Genomic DNA, 19,332 nt, shown 5'->3' on the forward strand with positions numbered 1-19,332 from the left:
GATCACAAGATCAATTTAGTCTGACAAACAAATTTTAAAAAATTCCCTTGGAAATTGATATGCTTAAATTTTCATATATATAATTTTAATATTTAAAAAATAAAATTATATTAAAATAATTATTTAACCATCACAATAATTTATAAATATTAGATAAAAATATATTTTTAAACTTATTTTTAATTATTAAAATGGATTATGAACTTTGAATAAAAATGAACATGGAAACTAATAATGATATCTATATACATCTTTAAAGCCTCTCATCTCATTATATACTCACTTTATATTATATCATAAAGGCAAACATTATTCAATGGTTCATTAATTTTATTAATAATAAAACAATTTTTAAAACAAACATTATAAATATGGTTAGAACACTTAAGAATCCCCTCTAAAATATAAAAAATAAATATTTAATAATTATGGTTGGTTTGTTAATTTGGAGATGATCTTCATAAACATGTGATTTCCTTTGCTAGACCTTAGATGCCATGGCATGCCTAGCCTAGCCCTTAGCTGCCATTATCCACACACTTCAATTTATATATGTCTCACGCAAGAGAAGAGTGACTCTCATCATATATAAATTTAATATAGGTATTGCATCTTCATACAAAACATTAACCTGTCTTGTGAAATAAAAGATATACAAACCATTGACTAAAAAATTAAAGGTACATGTCCTAATTTTCAAATATTTCCACCTCATTCACACGCCTTTCAAGAAACCCATGGCTAGTTTCCTTGCCACTTTTTATGGGACTTCGTATTTATCGTTGAAAGTCTCTTGATATTAACTAACAAACATTTTGATCAGGTCACATGTATCTGTTATATTTAACTCAAACATTTTGAACCAGTCACATGTATAGGTAACATTAACTTAATAAACTTGTTTAGCAAGTCATATGTATATATTATATTGTTATGTGCAATATAACGCAAAGTAATAATGTAGATATATATATCTATAAACATGTATGTATTATATTAACTTAATAATATATTTTTTTAAGCAACTCATATGTACACATTATATTGTTATTCGTAATATTACGTTTATTTATATTATAAAGAAACTCATATAAATTAGTATTTATTAATATTATATTAATATTAAAATAGCGTTAAAAATTGTTTATTTAGGGTATTTTAATTAGTAATGGTTGTGGAAATCTTGGGGTTCAAACCTTGTGCTATCTTATTGAGGTGAGAAATTAGACATGATGAAGATGTAGTCTTACCAAGCTTACAAAAAAATTAATGTAAAAATTTATAAAGTAAATTTATTATAAAAATAAAATAAAAATAATAATCACTATACAAATTAATCAAAATAAAGTATCATTTGAAATCACAATTAGTATAATTTTCATAAAATCACAATTAATAAAATTTTCAAAAAGAAAAATTTCAAAGGTTAAAACTTCATGTATTTATTAAAAACTTAGGATTAATGGGTGAATTTTTAGATCGATAAGAATTGATGCTTGACTCCCATTTATCATTGCTTGACTCAAGCTTTTTATGATGTTCTAGTAAAAAATTACTAAATGAGTAAACAATAACTTTTCAAGAGCTTTCTATGATGTTCTAGTAAAAAATTACTAAATAAGTAAACAATAACTTCTCAAGATAGGGAAATTACAGTACCTAAAACAAAGGTTACATTACTCTTTTGATTTATGTGCAATCCAAATAGTTCTATGTCAAGGGATACTAAAAATAAAACTAAAAAACCAAGAATGTATTGAACCATCCAATGAATCCTCCTAAGGGACCTTATTCATGTTGTAAGATACTATAATCCAAAAAGTTTTAGCAATTGTAATAGATGTACCATCTCAATATCTGCCTTTAAAGTTGGATTTGCAAATATAGATAGGCATAAATTAGGAAATGATCATCATTATAGGTAAAATGTGTGTAGTGTTAGATATTTTTATATAAAATATTTATTTATTATTTTTTTAGTTTTGATAAAATAAATAAAATATTGAACATTTGTGAACAAATATTTATTTATTATTTCACAATTTTGTTATAAGATATTTAATGTAATTATATATCATTTTATACAAAAACATGATGGCTTATACTAATGAATTTGCTAAAAAAATTATTTTTTTATGAATGAAAGAAGAGTAGCCAATTACAAAATTTGAAGGCCCTATCCTGGGAAGATATACTTTAAGACTACAAGACTATGAAAAATTCTTAATGGTTTAGTTTTTTTTCCATATAGTGACATTTTGGTTGTAGTGCTTCTAAGTATTTCAATTATTTCTCTATATGTATGTGATTATGCATTGGGAAGAAAAGAAAATCATTTTTTTTTACTTTGAATGGGGATTTCTAAATGACTTTTATCATGTACAAATAAATTTATTGCATTACACTTGAGCCTCCATATTTTATTTAGTCTCATGTTAAGCAAATTAATAGTAAATAACTAATAATAATGATTGATTCACTTATATTTTTTACTATCCCTTATTTTAATTCCACTTTTATTTGTGCCACCAAGATTAGAATTAAGGAAATGATTTTTTCAAAAATGACTTTGGATTCTACTATATTACGAGTGTGAAGGTTTGTTAGACTAAATTTAATGTAAGGGATAATTATCTCTTCTAATATTGCATTTAAATATCATATAAATTTGTAGTAATCACTATAAGGAAGACACCAATTAGCAAAGATTTTTGCAAGAACACTTCTCCCTTGTTCTTTTTAGTTGGTTCTAGCAAAGGCATGCAACTATAAGTTGTAGCTGATATCTTTTTATTTTGTACACTTATACCATATAAATGCACCATTTCATTTTAATATAACATGTAATGGTGCATAATCATTTTTCTTATTCAGGTCAACATATTAAAAAAATATATCTTTGTCATTTTTTCATGAAAAAATTACAAAACACTTGTTTCATTTAACTACATCATTACATACCATAACATTCATATGGAATTAGTTCAAAAATATGTTATAAAAGATATAAAAATATATTAAAGAGAGATAAAAACAAAATATGTGTTCACTATAATAGAAATAAATGTGACCTAGTTAAAATATCTCTAAAAATATTAACCAATTTTTTTAAAAAATTCATGTTGATGCATGGTATATATTTCAACCACACTAATGTAGTTTAAAATGTTTAAAAATATGGGTGTGATGAACACTTACAAATGAATAACTATGTAGGGACATAGGGCACACTATAGCAGGTAGGGAAAATAAAAGAATATTAAACTAAAAATTCATGGTAAATAAAATAATATTAAACCAAAAATCCATTTTGATTATTCACTAGAGCTTCACATGCATAAAAACTTTAGTCTTCACTATCCTTAATGATTTCCTAATTCCTTCACTTCTCTTCATTTTGGAATTTGTTTAGACACATTTTTATTTTTTTTTTATTTTTATTTTTATTTTTTTATCTTTATTTTGTTAACTAAACCTATGAGGTTTTGAACGAGTGACCCTCACACAAGGAGTTCCTTAATACTGCATCTTTATTGCTAGCCATTCTATGCCCTGTGAACCAACATATTAAAATTAAATATGGTTTTAATTTGATTGTTTTCTATCTATTTTTTTTTAATATTTTTCAATGCATCCATGACACTTGGCTTGTACTATATGTTAGTTCCCTTATAAGTCAGTGCTCTAACATAGTATAAGATGTTGTGATGCATTATAAGTTGCTCTAAAGCATTATAAGCTCACTGAGTAGATACATATAATTAATGTGTCAAAATTTCTCATTCTTGTTGGTGCACTAAAAATTGTAATAAATGTTAGAGTTGAAGTTGCTTATAATTATGTAATATTTGGTAAGTAAAACTATAAATATTGCATTCAATCTACAAATATTAAAATATTGCATCACCCTACATACGAATTGTTCAACTCACTTCTACAAAGTTGTTCAAATTCATAGTACATGCATTACAAAACACAAAATGAAAAAAAAGTGTTAAATAAAAGTTAATATAATCCAACCACATATCCATGCCAAATATGGAACAACAATCCTTTGTAGATATCTAAATATAGTTGATAGTTGGATTTCTTCATTAATGATTCACTATTCTAGACACTTTAAATGAGACATTTCCTTTACTAGATTTTATTTCTTTTATGTTGAAGTATCTCCATATTTATAAAATATTTTGGGTTGTACAACACCATTAAATCCCTCTACCAAAATCACTTTGTTTTCCGAAACGAAAGCTTTATTCCATCTTGTAAATCCTTTCATACACCTAAAAATATAATCATTTCATAGTTGATATGCATCTTATTGGTCACACTTGTAGTATGCTTAACCTGCAAAAAATATAATAACTGTGAAATATGCCAGAGATACCATAGAAAATAACACAATGCGAAGATAGAAAATGGAAATATTTTATTAAGATTTGCAACAATATTGTTCACTTGCCTCTTTGAGGGGGAAACCTCCATTAGAGCAAAGCTTAATTACAACAACACAAGACAAGGTTTCCCTTACTATCTTCGACTATATATAGTTTCATGAGATCCAAAACCCTAACTACTTGTGGTCCCTTGCATAATGCGAGTTAACCACTTTATTTATTATCTATGGCCCATTATAACTAATGGTGGTCCCTTTTTTATGATGTTGTTTAATCACTTACAATCATCATTCATGTGGTTAACTGTTTACGGGATCTATTTATTAAACTAACTAATCACGACTCTTATGGGGCCCTTGGGCCTATTACATTAATAAAGGGGTTAGGGTCAGACCCTAACAACACCATTGTTTGTTGATAGATCTCTTGTAAAGTGAACATAAATATGTTTTCATGTGACAAAGACCAATCTTATTAATTAACTCTAGGCTCTTCAAATAAGTTCTATGTACACATACCAAAATTAATTTAAAATAAACGAAATAGGTTTTAAGAAAAGTTTTAAATTTATTAACTCCATGCCATATCCTTGGTTTGCTCTAATAAAGAACATATTCTACTATTTTCTTCTACCAAGCAAAGTCTTACTCATTATAATAAGGAACAACAATCCTCTGTTGATATCTAAATATATTAAATAGTTGGATTTCTTCATCTAGGATTCACTATCCTAGATACTTTAAATGAGATATTTCCTTTAATAGCTTTTATTTCTTTTATGTTGAAGTTTCCATCTTTATAAAATATTTGGGAACAACATTAAATCCCTATGTCAAAATCAATTTATTTTCATAAATGAAAGCTTAATTCTATCTTGTGAATCCTTTCATACATCTAAACATGTCATCATTTCATAATTGTTATGCATCTTGCTAGTTACACCATTGTTTGTTGATAAGTCTCTTGTAAAGTGAACATAAATCTTTTTCATGTGACAAAAACCAATCTTAATAATTAACTCTAGGCTCTTCAAACAAGTTCTATGTACACATACTAAAATTTCTTTAGTAAACAAAATAGGTTTTAACAAACATTTTGAATATATTAACTCCATGCTTTCTCCTTGGTTTGCTCTAATAAATAACACATTCTACTCTTTTCTTCTAGCAGGTAAAGCCTTGCTTATTATCCTTTTTAGTGTCTTTAAAATATCAAAATAGTGTCAAAGTAAACTCATACTTCCCATGAGTCCTTCATTATAAATTTAACAAATCTCCCACCACCAATTATCTATCATTTTTAATATTTAAATTTAATTAAATAATTCTATTTCTCATAGCATATAACAACTATTTACAAAAACATCAAATCAATCATTTTTTCACATAATAATTAATAAATAAATAATAATAGTAAATTCCAAATCTAATATTATTGTCTTGACATTTGATAATATTTCTTAGGAATGAGTACTTTCCACTTAAAAGAATTAGTATATTTCATAACTATTTCATAAATGTTTCAAAAATCAACGTACAAAATGTCTCCAAAGACTTGAACCCACACAATTAGAGACACAAAACTTGTACCATACTACTTGAGTTAATTAATTAATAATTAACTTTTATATTAATATATAATATTTAATTAACTTTCCCTTTAATTTATAATGTCAATTCATGTTCTGTCGTGCTATTTATTTTAAATAAAATTTCTTCATTAAGTGTTTGATTAGCCTATAATGTCAATTCTTTGTGTGTTTAATTAAAATTTGTCAGTTCATTGTAATGTCTATAATATTAATATATAAGGTAAAGTGTAACCATTTAATATATTTTATAAAAATAATAATTATCTAATTTTTAAATTAAGATGTCTCGTGAAATTAACTTATAAAATCCCTTATTATAGGACAAGAAAACTCCTCGAGATTTAACAAAGTTTTTTATTATAATTTAATATATTTTATAAATTAAAAAATATAAATATATGACGTATAAAATTCCTTATTATAGCACAAGAAAACTCCTAGAGATTTAACGAATTTTTTTAATATACCCCTTATTATTTATACCTTATTATAGCACAAGAAAACTCCTAGAGATTTAACGAATTTTTTTAATATACCCCTTATTAAAGGACAAGAAAACTCCTAGAGGTTTATGGAATTTTTTAATATATTTTATAAATTAAAAAATATAAATATATAATATTATATTATATAACATAATATAATATAATATGTTAATTGTTTTTAATATAATTTAATATATTTTATTAGTTAAAAAATATAAATATATTATATAATATAATGTAATATAATGTGCGTAACGGAACATTTATGATTTTAGGATACACTTTGTAGTACAGTTGAAATTTCGTTAATTAATATTATATATAATTAAATAAATTATTTTAATATATTACGTAAGGCAAATAAAAAGTACATGTATTATAAAAGATAATGCGATATGTTTAATATATTATCTAAGTCAAACAAAGTATTACATATTATAATGTAACATAATCATGTATTAAAATTAACAAATTTAACTGTTTTAGTTATTTTTAAAAATGGTAATAACTAAATTGGTTGTTTGACTAAGATCATTAGGTCAAATTTAGCCGTTAGAAATATAGTCGTATGAGTCTCTGCACTCTCTACTTATTCAAGCTAAATTGGATTGGCTCTTCAACTTGTCCTGACGATGAACCACACTGGTTGGTTCGAAACACGTCGACAAAAGATTGGTTATGTGATTTTGCCGAAAATTTTCTAAACTTTAAGTTAAATAAAATAAATATTTTTAATGTATGTAATAAAATACATGTTTTTGTTATGTAATAATAATACATGATATAATATAATGTGTTTAGTATATTTTATAGGTTAAATTAAAATATAATAAAATGAGTTTAGTATATTTTATAGGTTATATATATATATATATATATATTTTATAGGTTAAATTAATATATATATATATATATATATATATATATATATATATATATATATATATATAGATATATATATATATTATAATATAATATAATATTATATTATTATTACATGTATAATATAATACAATGTAGAATATTATGAAATTAAATTTTAATATTTAAAAGAATTATTAAAAAATTAGTACTATTTGGTTTTAATAAATTGATGATGATAGTGGTTAACGTCCACTGAGACCAAATTGGTCTATCGGACTTATAATTTCGTTCTTAATTGTCTAGCTCCTCGTCTTTTTTGGTGAGATTGATGTTGTAGCTTTCTTTTTTTTTCTCTACGGTCTTCCAACTTCCTTTATCTTGCATCTCCTTCATCTCTTCTGGTTCTTGGGACATTGGTGTCTTAGCTTCGCGATCTATTGTGTTCGTCCTTTTGAAGATAGTCGAAGAAGAAGTTTGGTCTAGGAGATCTGCTTTGCTGTTAAATGAAGATTTATTTTGTGCGGTATTCGAATCCTCATAACTGTTGATGCTTGAGGGGTTGTCGAGTTCACTTTTTTGTTGTTGGGCGGGGCTTTCTCCCTGCTTGTCTTGAGAGTTGTTTCTTTCTTGCCCGATTTCTTGTGATTCAGAGTTTTCTCTAGAGTATTCTTCTTTGATGACAGTGTAGTGTTCTTTTTGTGCTCCTTCCCACCATGTAGATCTGTGGTGGCTTTTTCTAGCAGAATTTTTTTGGGAGGCTTTTGGGCAATTTTTGGCTATATGACCTGTCTCAAAGCATGATCGACATCTGAAGAGGACACTTTCATAATCGAGTTTCTGGTTCCACACATAGTCTTTACTTGTTAGATTTATTCCAGTTGGGAATTCGACAATAAAATCCATTTCCACACAAATACATGCATAAGTGATTCTAACATATTCCTTTGTTTCTAAACACATGCAATAAAATATTATTTTCTAAAACTAACCATTACTTATTAATAATTTTCTAAAAACTAGCCGTTACCTCATTTACGTGGCTTTCAAGAAACCCATTACTAGTTTCCTTGGCACTTTTTATGGGACTTGGTTTTGGCAGCGCCTAACCAGCCATACATAGGGTATTCAATGTGCCGGGAGATGCACGGGACATAGCCCGCTAACATGCGAATTGCCCTTTTTTATGTAGTGGCGAGTTTCCGAATTCACGTATTAGCGGGTTATGTCCCGGGCATCTCCGAGCGCATTGAATACCCTATGTATGGCTAGTTAGGCGCTTCCCTTGATTTTTCTCGGAATCTCTTTTATTCTAGTAAAACATGTAATATTAACTAAACATTTTGATCAAGTCACATGCATATGTTATATTTAACTCAAACATTTTGACTAACTCACATGTATATATAGTATTAACTTCATAAACTTTTTTATCAAGTCATATGTATATACTATATTGTTATGTGTAATATAACGCAATGCAATATTTTTTTTATTTATACAGGTGGTAAAGACAATCACACAAAAAAACATAAATTAATATTTATTAATCTTATATAAAAATTAATGTTAAAAAAAATATTACAAAATAAATTTACTATAAAAATTTAAAAATAAAATTAATAAAATATAAATATCCATTAATATATAATTTTAACTAAATAAAATATTATTTGAAATAATATTTTTTATAAAACCTATAAAAGAAAAGGATTCTTAAAGGTTAAATTTTATCTATTTATCAAAAATAATTAAAATTTAAAATCAATAGTTAATTTTAAGATGAATGAGAATAGACTCTCATCTTTTTTTTATATGGTTGATGAAAATTGATTTTCATTTATTGTTGTTTAATTCAATGATCTTTTAGCCAAAATTTACTAGATAAGTAAATAATAATTTTTCAAAACAGGAAACTTATCATATCTAAAATAAAAGTAGTTTTTACACTAATATTTTCATGCATGTATAATGTGTTAGAAGCATCCATTGAATTCTCATGGGGGACCTTATTCATGGTGTATGACACCATAACCTAAAAAATTTAGTAGATGTAATAGATGTTCCACCTCAATCTCCGCCTTATTCATTTAAAGTTAAATTTGCAAGTGTAAATAGGCATAAATTAGGAAACGGTCATCACTATAGGTAAAATGTGTGTAGTGTTATATATTTATAAAAATATTCATTTATTATTTTTGGTTTTGATAAAATAGATGTAATGTTGTACATTTATAAATAATTATTAATTTATTATTTCAATATAAGATATTATGTGTAAATATTTATCATTTTATATGGAACTTGATGACCTACATGAATGTATTTGCTAGAAAAATGAACCTTAGGGATGTGAGAGGAATAGCCAACTACAAAATTTAAAGGCCCACTCCTAGGTAGATATAGCAAAACTACAAAGCTATGATAGATGCTTACTATGGTTTAGCTATTACCACATAGGTGACATTTTGGTTTTAGTGCTCCTAAGTATTTCAGTCATTTCCTTATATGTGTGTTGCCGTGTATTGAGGAGAAAAGAGAAACAAGTTCTTTTTGACATCTAATGTGGATTTGAAAATGACCTTTATTATGTGAAAATGTGTTTATTGCTTAGAATTGGGTTTCCATATCTTATTTGGTCTTATGTTCAACAACTGATTAGTAAATAGCCATTAATAATGATTGGTTGACTTATATTTCTTAAATCCCTTTGCCCAATTCCACCTCTATTGTGCCACCAAGCTTGGAATTGAAAACTTGATTATTTCAAACAAGACTTTGGATTCTAACATAACATGCTTGTGAAGATTTGTTAGATTAAACTCTATGTAAGGGATAATCGTATCTTCCAATCTTACATGTAAACATCATAGATATTTCTATTAGTCACTGTAAGAAAAACACCAAATAATAAATGTTTTGAAAAAAACACTTATCACTTTTCTTTCTTTAGTAGATGGTTCTAGTGAAATCATGCAACTATAAGTTTTAACTTAGGTTTTTGGTTTAGTGCACTTATACCATATAAATGCATTGTTGCACAATATTTCATGCAACAATAGGTTTTAACTTAGGTTTTTGGTTTAGTGCACTTATACCATATAAATGCATTGTTGCACTTTAATATTTCATGCACTAGTGTATAATCATTCCATAAGTAATAATGTAAGTCAACATAGTTTATAAAAAATCTTTGTCATTTCTTCATGAAAATGTTTACCATGCACTCATTTTATTTAAGTATACCATTGCATGGCATACCATGAGTACTGAATTAAGTCAAAATTATTTTAAAAAATATATACATGGGTTAAAGTATATTTTAAAAAGGGTTCTTAAAACAAACGTAATAAAGATAAATGCATTATTATGTAGCAATTCTAGGTGCATTGAGATAGGTTAAAATATCTCTAAAACTAACGACCTCTATTTTCCAAAAAACTCATGTTGATGCATAATATATTTTTCAACCACACTAATGTAGTTTAAAATGTTTAAAAATATTGGTGGACCGAACACCTATAAATGCATTACTATGTAGGGATATAGGGCTCACTACAACAGGGTAAATAGAAAAATATCAAACCAAAATTTATTTCTACCATTCACTTGTTGCTTCACACCCATAGAAACTTTGTTGTTCACTATCCCTCGCCTCATAGTCTAGTACTATCGGATTTAGTGATTCCTTGATTCTTTCACATCCATGGAAACTTGTCTTCCTTTTGAGGTTTTATTCAACAAATTACAATTTTTATTTATTTTGTCAACTAGATCTATGAGCTTTTGAACCAATGACTGTCACATAAGGAAGTTCTTACAATAACCTTAACCTTTATAGCTAAATATTCTATGTCTTGTAGACCAAAATATTTAAATTTAAAGTATGGCTTTAATTTGATTGTTTTCTAATTTTTTTTAAAACCCTTTTCAAGGCATCCATAACACTTGCCTTGCACCATATTTTAGTGTAAATGGTTCTCATTATAAGCTCACTTGGTAGATACACATAATTAATAAGTAAAAAAATCTCATTCTTTTTGGTGCACTAATAGAAGTAATCAATATATAGCAAAGTATACATTGCAACTAAATGTATAAAAGTCATTTTTTTTTTATAATCGAAACTATGGGTTATGGGCCCACCAACCTTCTACTCTGTCACTCTAATCTTTCTATTGCATATCAAATTTCATTCAACTTACAAATATAGTTGATAATTGATATCTAAATATAGTTGATAGTTGAATTCCTTCATTTATAATTCACCACCCTAAATGCTTTAAATAACACATTTCCTTTCATAACTTTTATTTTTATGTTGAAGTATTTCTATCTTTATAAAATATTTTGGGTTATAAAATACCATTAAATTTCTATGTCAATATCACTTTTTTTCATAAATGAAAGCTTCATTCCATCTTTTAAATTTTGTTTACATCTAAATATACATCGTTTTATAGTTGCTATGTGTCTAACTAGTTTCTTACTAATTTCACCATTATTTATTGATAAATCTCTTGTCGAGTGAACATGAATCCTTTTCATGTGATAGAAGCCAATCTTATTAATTAACTCTAGTCTCTTCAAATAAGTTTACATACATATACTAGAATTTATTTAATAAACAAGATAGGTTTCAACATCTCTTTTCGAATATATTAAGTCCCTGCCATGTTTTTTATTTACTCTAATAAAAAACACACACTACTCTTTTCTTCTACCAAACAAAACCTTGTTTATTATCCTTTTCAGTGTCTTTATAATATCCTTAATAATGTGAAGTAACAAGTACTTTCCCTAAATCTCAATTTATTAAGCCAAAAATTAATCATACAATCATCTCAAAACTCACACAACTTAACAAACTATATATATAATATTTTAATTTTTAAATGGTAATGAGATATAAAATTAACTTGAGATGCCTTATTTATACATTAAAGAAACTCCTTCTACCCATCAATTTAACTTTAAAAAAATTCTGTTACATAATATAATCTAATATATTTTATTAGTAAAAGAAAAAATTATATATAGTATTAATATGATGTAATTATATAACATTCAAACACAGTACAACATAATGTGCGTAATGGATAATTGCATCATTCCGGAGAAACCATCAAGCTGATTGGTTTCAACAGTGGTGGATTGATTATGGGGTCAACCGAATTGCCATGGACCCAATTTATCATGAAAACTTTTACAGGCAGCATTGTGACATATGCTTTGAGCACAATATCGGAGAATGCTTTCATACTCCATATAAAATTGTTAAAGAAATGTACGATGAATGGACACCATTCCATGATATAAACAATTCCTTAAAAGAATATATGAAAGGTCATTATGAATGGTTAATCCTAACTAAGATCAAACATCAAATAGTGCTGGGAAAACCCATGATTGTCAGGTGAATCTTTAGTAAATCCAGGGACGAATTGATGTATAAAAGGGACAGATTCCTAGAAATCAAAGTATTCTGATGGTTCTCATGGGCTTATCCGTAAAAGCATCCATAGTGTAATTATGTTGTCTAGTCACAAGGACTTAATTGTGGCCAGCTTTTCTCGTGGGCTTTGCTGTACAAAAAGCATCCACACTGTAAATGTCCGACAATAATTTCTCGTGGGCTTTTATCAAAAGCATCCACCTTGTAAACAGTATAAACAGCATATTATCCGTAGGATTTACTTTTCTAGACTGGAATCTTTGTGCGGATGTCACCTCGGTGTTACCCGAAAGCAATGATTCCATCCACCTGTCCGATGATCTACAGGAATGCTTGTCCCCTCTCATTTCCTATAAAATGAGGGTAAGGCTCATTCATTAGGCAATACAAAAGTACAAAAGGAAAGTGTATCCAAAAGGTGGCAGATGGATACATGATAAAATATATGAACATGCAAAAAGAGAAGCCAAATATGCGGAAGTAGCTTTACAACAAGATTTCCATGATATAGCCGGCATCTGGTACCACGGAGGAGCTCATAGTGGAATATATGAGAAATATTTCTGCATACATCGTACTAGAAATTTATCATGGACTTGGCGAACTCATAATGCAGCCACATGGCCTAAAGGAGACCCAAAGATTATTTTTCCTGACACTGTTTATGATTTTGCAGGATACAAAAAGCTATGGTGGGACTTCCTCAATGTAGACAACAAAGAAGAAACGCATTATACTAAACTCAAGTTTAGTACAATTGCATCATTCCAGAGAAACCAGCAAGTTGATTGGTTTCAACAGTGGTGGATTGATTATGGGGTCAACAGAACTGCCATGGACCCAATTTATCATGAAAACTTTTGCAGGCAACATTGTGACATATGCTTTGAGCACAATATTGGAGAATGCTTTCATACTCCATATAAAACTATTAAAGAAATGTACGATGAATGGACACCATTCCATGATATAAACAATTCCTTAAAAGAATATATGAAAGGTCATTATGAATGGTTAATCCTAACTAAGATCAAACATCAAATAGTGCTGGGAAAACCCATGATTGTCAGGCGAATCTTTACTAAAGCCTGGGACGAATTGATGTATAAAAGGGACAGATTCCCAGAAATCAAAGTATTCTGACGGTTCTCATGGGCTTATCCGTAAAAGCATCCATAGTGTAATTATGTTGTCCAGTCACAAGGACTTAATTGTGGCCAGCTTTTCTCATGGGTTTTGTTGTACAAAAAGCATCTACACTGTAAATGTCTGACAATAATTTCTTGTGGGCTTTTCTCGTGGGCAAATGATAGGCTCTGCCTCAAATCATACAGACACAACTCATATACAGACTTGACTAACTGCTAATAGATCTGGCCACTTTAGGTTCTTACCAGTGCCGAGCACACTGATACGCAGGCTTCTCAGATCTCTAAGACTCTCTAAAAACTCTAAAACACTCCAACTCCGAATGCCCAATGAATGAGCCTTACCCTCATTTTATAGGAAATGAGAGGGGACAAGCATTCCTGTAGATCATCGGACAGGTGGATGGAATCATGCTTTCAGGTAACACCGAGGTGACATCCGCACAAAGATTCCAGTCCAGAAAATTAAATCCTATGGATAATATGTTGTTTATACTGTTTACAAGGTGGATGCTTTTGATAAAAGCCCACGAGAAATTATTGTCAGACACTTACAGTGTGGATGATTTTTATACAACAAAGCCCACGAGAAAAGCTGGCCATAGTTAAGTCCTTGTGACTGGACAACATAATTACACTATGGATGCTTTTATGGATAAGCCCACGAGAACCGTCAAAATACTTTGATTTCTGGGAATCTACCCCTTTTATACATCAATTCGTCCCAGGCTTTAGTAAATATTTGGCTGACAATCATGGGTTTTCCCAGCACTATTTGATGTTTGATCTTAGTTAGGATCAACCATTCATAAGGACCTTTCATATATTCTTTTAATGAATTGTTTATATCATGGAATGGTGTCCATTCATCATACATTTCTTTAACAATTTTATGTGGAGTGTGAAAGCATTCTCCGATATTGTGCTCAAAGCATATGTCACAATGCTGCCTGTAAAAGTTTTCGTGATAAATTGGGTCCATGGCAGTTCGGTTGACCCCATAATCAATCCACCATTGTTGAAACCAATCAACTTGTTGGTTTCTCTGGAATGATGCAATTGTACTAAACTTGAGTTTAGTATAATGTGTTTCTTCTTTGTCGTCTACATTGAGGAAGTCCCACCACAGCTTTTTGTATCCTGCAAAATCATAAACAGTGTTAGGAAAAATAATCTTTGGGTCTCCTTTAGGCCATGTGGCTGCATTATGAGTTCGCCAGGTCCATGATAAATTTCTGGTACGATGTATGCAGAAATATTTCTCATATATTCCACTACGGGCTCCTCCGTGGTACCAGATGCCGGATATATCATGGAAATCTTGCTGTAAAGCTACTTCTGCATATCTGGCTTCTCTTTTTGCATGTTCATATATTTTATCATGTATCCATCTGCTGCCTTTTGGATACACTTTCCTTTCTGGTACAAGATGTTGTATATCTGTATGTGGCTGTAGATTAGCATCAAGTACTTTTGTATTCCTTAGTTGCCAAGTGGGTTTCCAATTTTTCTTGTATTCTTCCCAGTCTTGGTTATCAGGAATAGTCCGAAGGACTTCTTGCTTTTGTGACTGGTCCCACTCTGTGACAATGATCATAATATGATCTTGTGGCTGGACGTATTCCCGACTGAGAAAATCTAGAAGACTGTTCTGTTCTCCCTTTATATGTTCAACCTGAAAATCAAAATTAGCAAAGAGTGCTTGCCATCTAGCAAAATTTGCCTCTCCGGGCTTTTTGATGTCCTTTGTTAAAACTTTATGAAGTGCGGAAGCATCAGTTCTTAATAAGAACTGTTTATTTATTAAGTAGACATCAAATTTGCTGATGCAGTTCCATGCAGCCTTGACTTCTTTCTCTATTGTGGAATAGTTCTGCTCAGTCGGATTCCAAGTCCCGGATGCATACTGAACAACTTGTTCAAAGTCACCAATTTTTTGCTTTAAAATTCCTCCCCATCCAATATTACTTGCATCTGTCTCCACAATTTTGAAGGCATTATCATCAGCAACATATAATATGGGAAGAGTTTTTACCTTGGCCTTAATATTTTGGACAGCTTTGGTATGAGCTTCTGTCCATTCTGGAGGATTCTTCTTAAGCCTTTTATTCAACACGCTCCTGTCACTGGCACAATCTTGATAAAAATTGCTAACATAATTCAAACATCCTAAGAATCTTTGCAGTTGATTCTTATCTGTGATAATATCAGGGAATCTGTCAGCAAATTCCAGTGCATGTTTCTGTAGAGCTATTTGGCCATTTGAAATGGTATGGCCAAGAAACTTGATAGTAGTCTGAAAACTTCTATCTTCTTTTTGCTTAGAACAAGACCATTATGCTTCACCAATTGCTTAAATGTGTGAACATGTTTAAAATGATCTTGGATGTTCTTTGAAAAGATTAAAACATCATCAATATAAACTATGAGCCAATCAAAGTATGGCTTGAATATCTTGTCCATTACCTTTTGGAACTTTGATGGTGCATTCTTCAAACCAAAAGGCATGACATTCCACTCGTAATGTCCTGCTGGAATACTGAAAGCAGTCTTGAACTTGTCTTTCTCTGCAATAGCAACTTGCCAGAAACCTGCTTTCAAGTCAAACTTAGAGAAAATCTTAGCTCCAACAATCCTGCTGATTAAATCTCCTTTATGCGGAATGGGATAAGTATCATCAGCAAGGACAGAGTTCAGAGGTTTGAAGTTTATTACCAATCTGGGTATTCCTCTGATTTGTTCGGCTCTCTTATTGACATAGAACCCATAACAGTTCCAGGGACTGTTGGATTCTCTGATAAGCTTTCTTTGTAAAAGCTGCTTGATTTCTTGTTCACAGAGCTTTCTGTATTCTTGATTCATGGGGATGGCTCTGCTTTTGCAAGGCTTTCCTGTGTAGCCTTCTTTGTAAGGAAGCTCCACTGTATGCTGCTTTCTGTGCCAAAATGCATTTGGCTCTTCAGAACAACATTCGTCTTCAATCTGCTTCTTTAATTCCTCAATTTTTCTTTTGACCTGAGGATTCTTCAACTGGTCTTCTACCTTGAGTGTGCTTTTCAAATCCTTAAGGTCTGTTAATCTGGCTTCTGCTTTGTCCAAATTTTGGACAGTCTGCACCATGGTAGAAATTCTAGGATTCGAGATATATGGCAACTCAACCCTTTTTGTTGTTCCTGCAGAGGTAGGAACAGATATGAAATATCCAGCTTTATTACCTTTCAATCTTGTTGACCCATGGGGTTCAACAGCTGCTAGGAATATATTTCCTAGGATACAGTCTACTGGAATATCTGCAACTGCAAACTTCAGATTAATGCAATGGTGCTCAAAACAAATAGAAGCTTTTGGAACTTCATAATTGAGCGTCTTCTTGCCCAATCCTACTACCTTTCTTTCTGCAAAAATCCAGTATTTTGCTGGAATGACTTTTTTGTTTAGAATATTCACATCAGCTCCTGAATCAAGGAGTGTTGTGAGTTCAAACATCTCTCCTTTAATACAAATGTTTATTTTGACATGATGTTGCTGGTAAGAGATAGCTAGCAGCCTCATTTCTTGGAATCCATATACTGGATCCCTCTTTCCTTCAATGATTTCAACATTTGAGTTTGTGGAATGTTCTGTAGTATCCCAATGGGATCCTTCTCCTTCCGTATCTCTTTTTCCCTTTTTAATTTCAGAAAGTTGAGTCTTTAGAGCAGAGATTTCTAATTTAATATTGTAAATTTCTCTACTCACTTCCCCTAAGGTGAGGGAACGCACCTTATCAAGTTTCTCCTAATTCCTTTGAAAAGATCTAGTGTTTCTTTCAAATGAAGCATCAATAAACAATGCCTTCTTACCTGAGTTTCTGGAAGAGCTAGATCGGAGTTGATCCATGAATGCTTCAGTCAGCCTGGTCTTCATATCACCATCTTCCATCACTCTGATTTGAGATAATATTTTTATCTCATCTTCTTCAATTGCAACCATTAGAATTTTTTCTTTCTGAGGTTTGGAGAAAGTTTCCTCAGAACTTGAATCACTATATGACTCTAAATCAGAATCATAATGCATTTGACAGGTGCATTCTTCAGATTCGCCATAGGAACAAGATGTATTTTCTGAATCTGAATTTCCTTGTATATGTGCCTGTAACTCATCCTGAGATGATGAATCAAAAGAATCAAAAGATGATTCTTCAAATTGGTGTTGTTGCAGTTGTTCTCTGATGACCACATTTTGGCATCGTTCTGTTGTATGAGAATGCGAGCCACATTTCATGCATCTGATCTGTCCTTCTTGCTTGACTTGTTTTCCTCTTTGTACAGCAACTTGGGATTTCTTTCCTCTATTTAGTTTGGATTCTTCCCCTTCTGGACACCTTGATGATGTATGTCTAGTATTTCCACATAGCCAACAGGTGATTTTATTCCATTTCTCCTGCTTTGAAGTGTGGAGATGAATGTCAGAAGGTTTATAATAATGTGTTCTAGGCTCATACCTGTAATAACCTTTTCTGACTTTGGAGGATCGGCCTTTAGATCGCTGAGAATACTTCTTACGATCTTTATAGCTTTTGAATTTCTGCTTGTATTCTTTCTTGGCCCTTTTCTTTGCTTTCCTCCTTTTAACCAGGGGGTCATCAATTGTAAGTCCGTATCTATTGCAGATGGACTTCTGATCTGGGAATTTTGAAAGTTTTTCCAAAGATTTGTTAACTTTGGAACTTGTACAGAGACTTACCAGGGTCTTTGTAATGTGTGCATAGATTTCACCCCATGTGTAAGATTCAAATGGTAATTGGAAGATTTCTTGCAGTTTGATGTAGTCCACAAACCTAGATGGCAAAGCTGCAAGATAAACTTGTTTCCATAGTAGATTCTTTGAATCCTTTACTTCATATATCCGCTGCATCCAATCTCTATGGAAATCTTCATACTGAGACATTTTGTGACATTTTAAATTCATAAGAATGACCTCATTCTTATCAGCAATTTCAGTTTTGCTGCCACACCAATGTTCTAAAATCATAGATGTCAAAGCACCTATCATATTACTGATGGTTGAGCCATCAAGATTGTGTATTACATCTCCATGTTCATCTTTGAGCACTTCTGCTTCCATTGTTGCTAATAGCTTTGGAGATGATTTTGTCTCCCACCACCTGAGTAAAGTTCCTGTAAAACATTGGATAATAGTTTTGCAGGATTCAATTTCACTTTTTCCCCTTAAACACATGAGCTTGTATTCTATATACATTATATCAATCATCTGTCGAATCTGGCCAATGCTCGATTTTCAATATTCAATTATCTATGTGAGTTTGGGAAGAAAGTATGTGTTTCTAGGAGTTTTCCTTTTCCTGCAATATCAGGTGCAGGATATGTATTGAACCTACTCTCAAGAGGTTCAT

This window comes from Pinus tabuliformis, chromosome Q (genome assembly GCF_031772625.1).
Source record: "Pinus tabuliformis cultivar Carrire ecotype Pingquan chromosome Q, CPIR1, whole genome shotgun sequence".
Lineage (NCBI taxonomy): Eukaryota > Viridiplantae > Streptophyta > Pinopsida > Pinales > Pinaceae > Pinus > Pinus tabuliformis.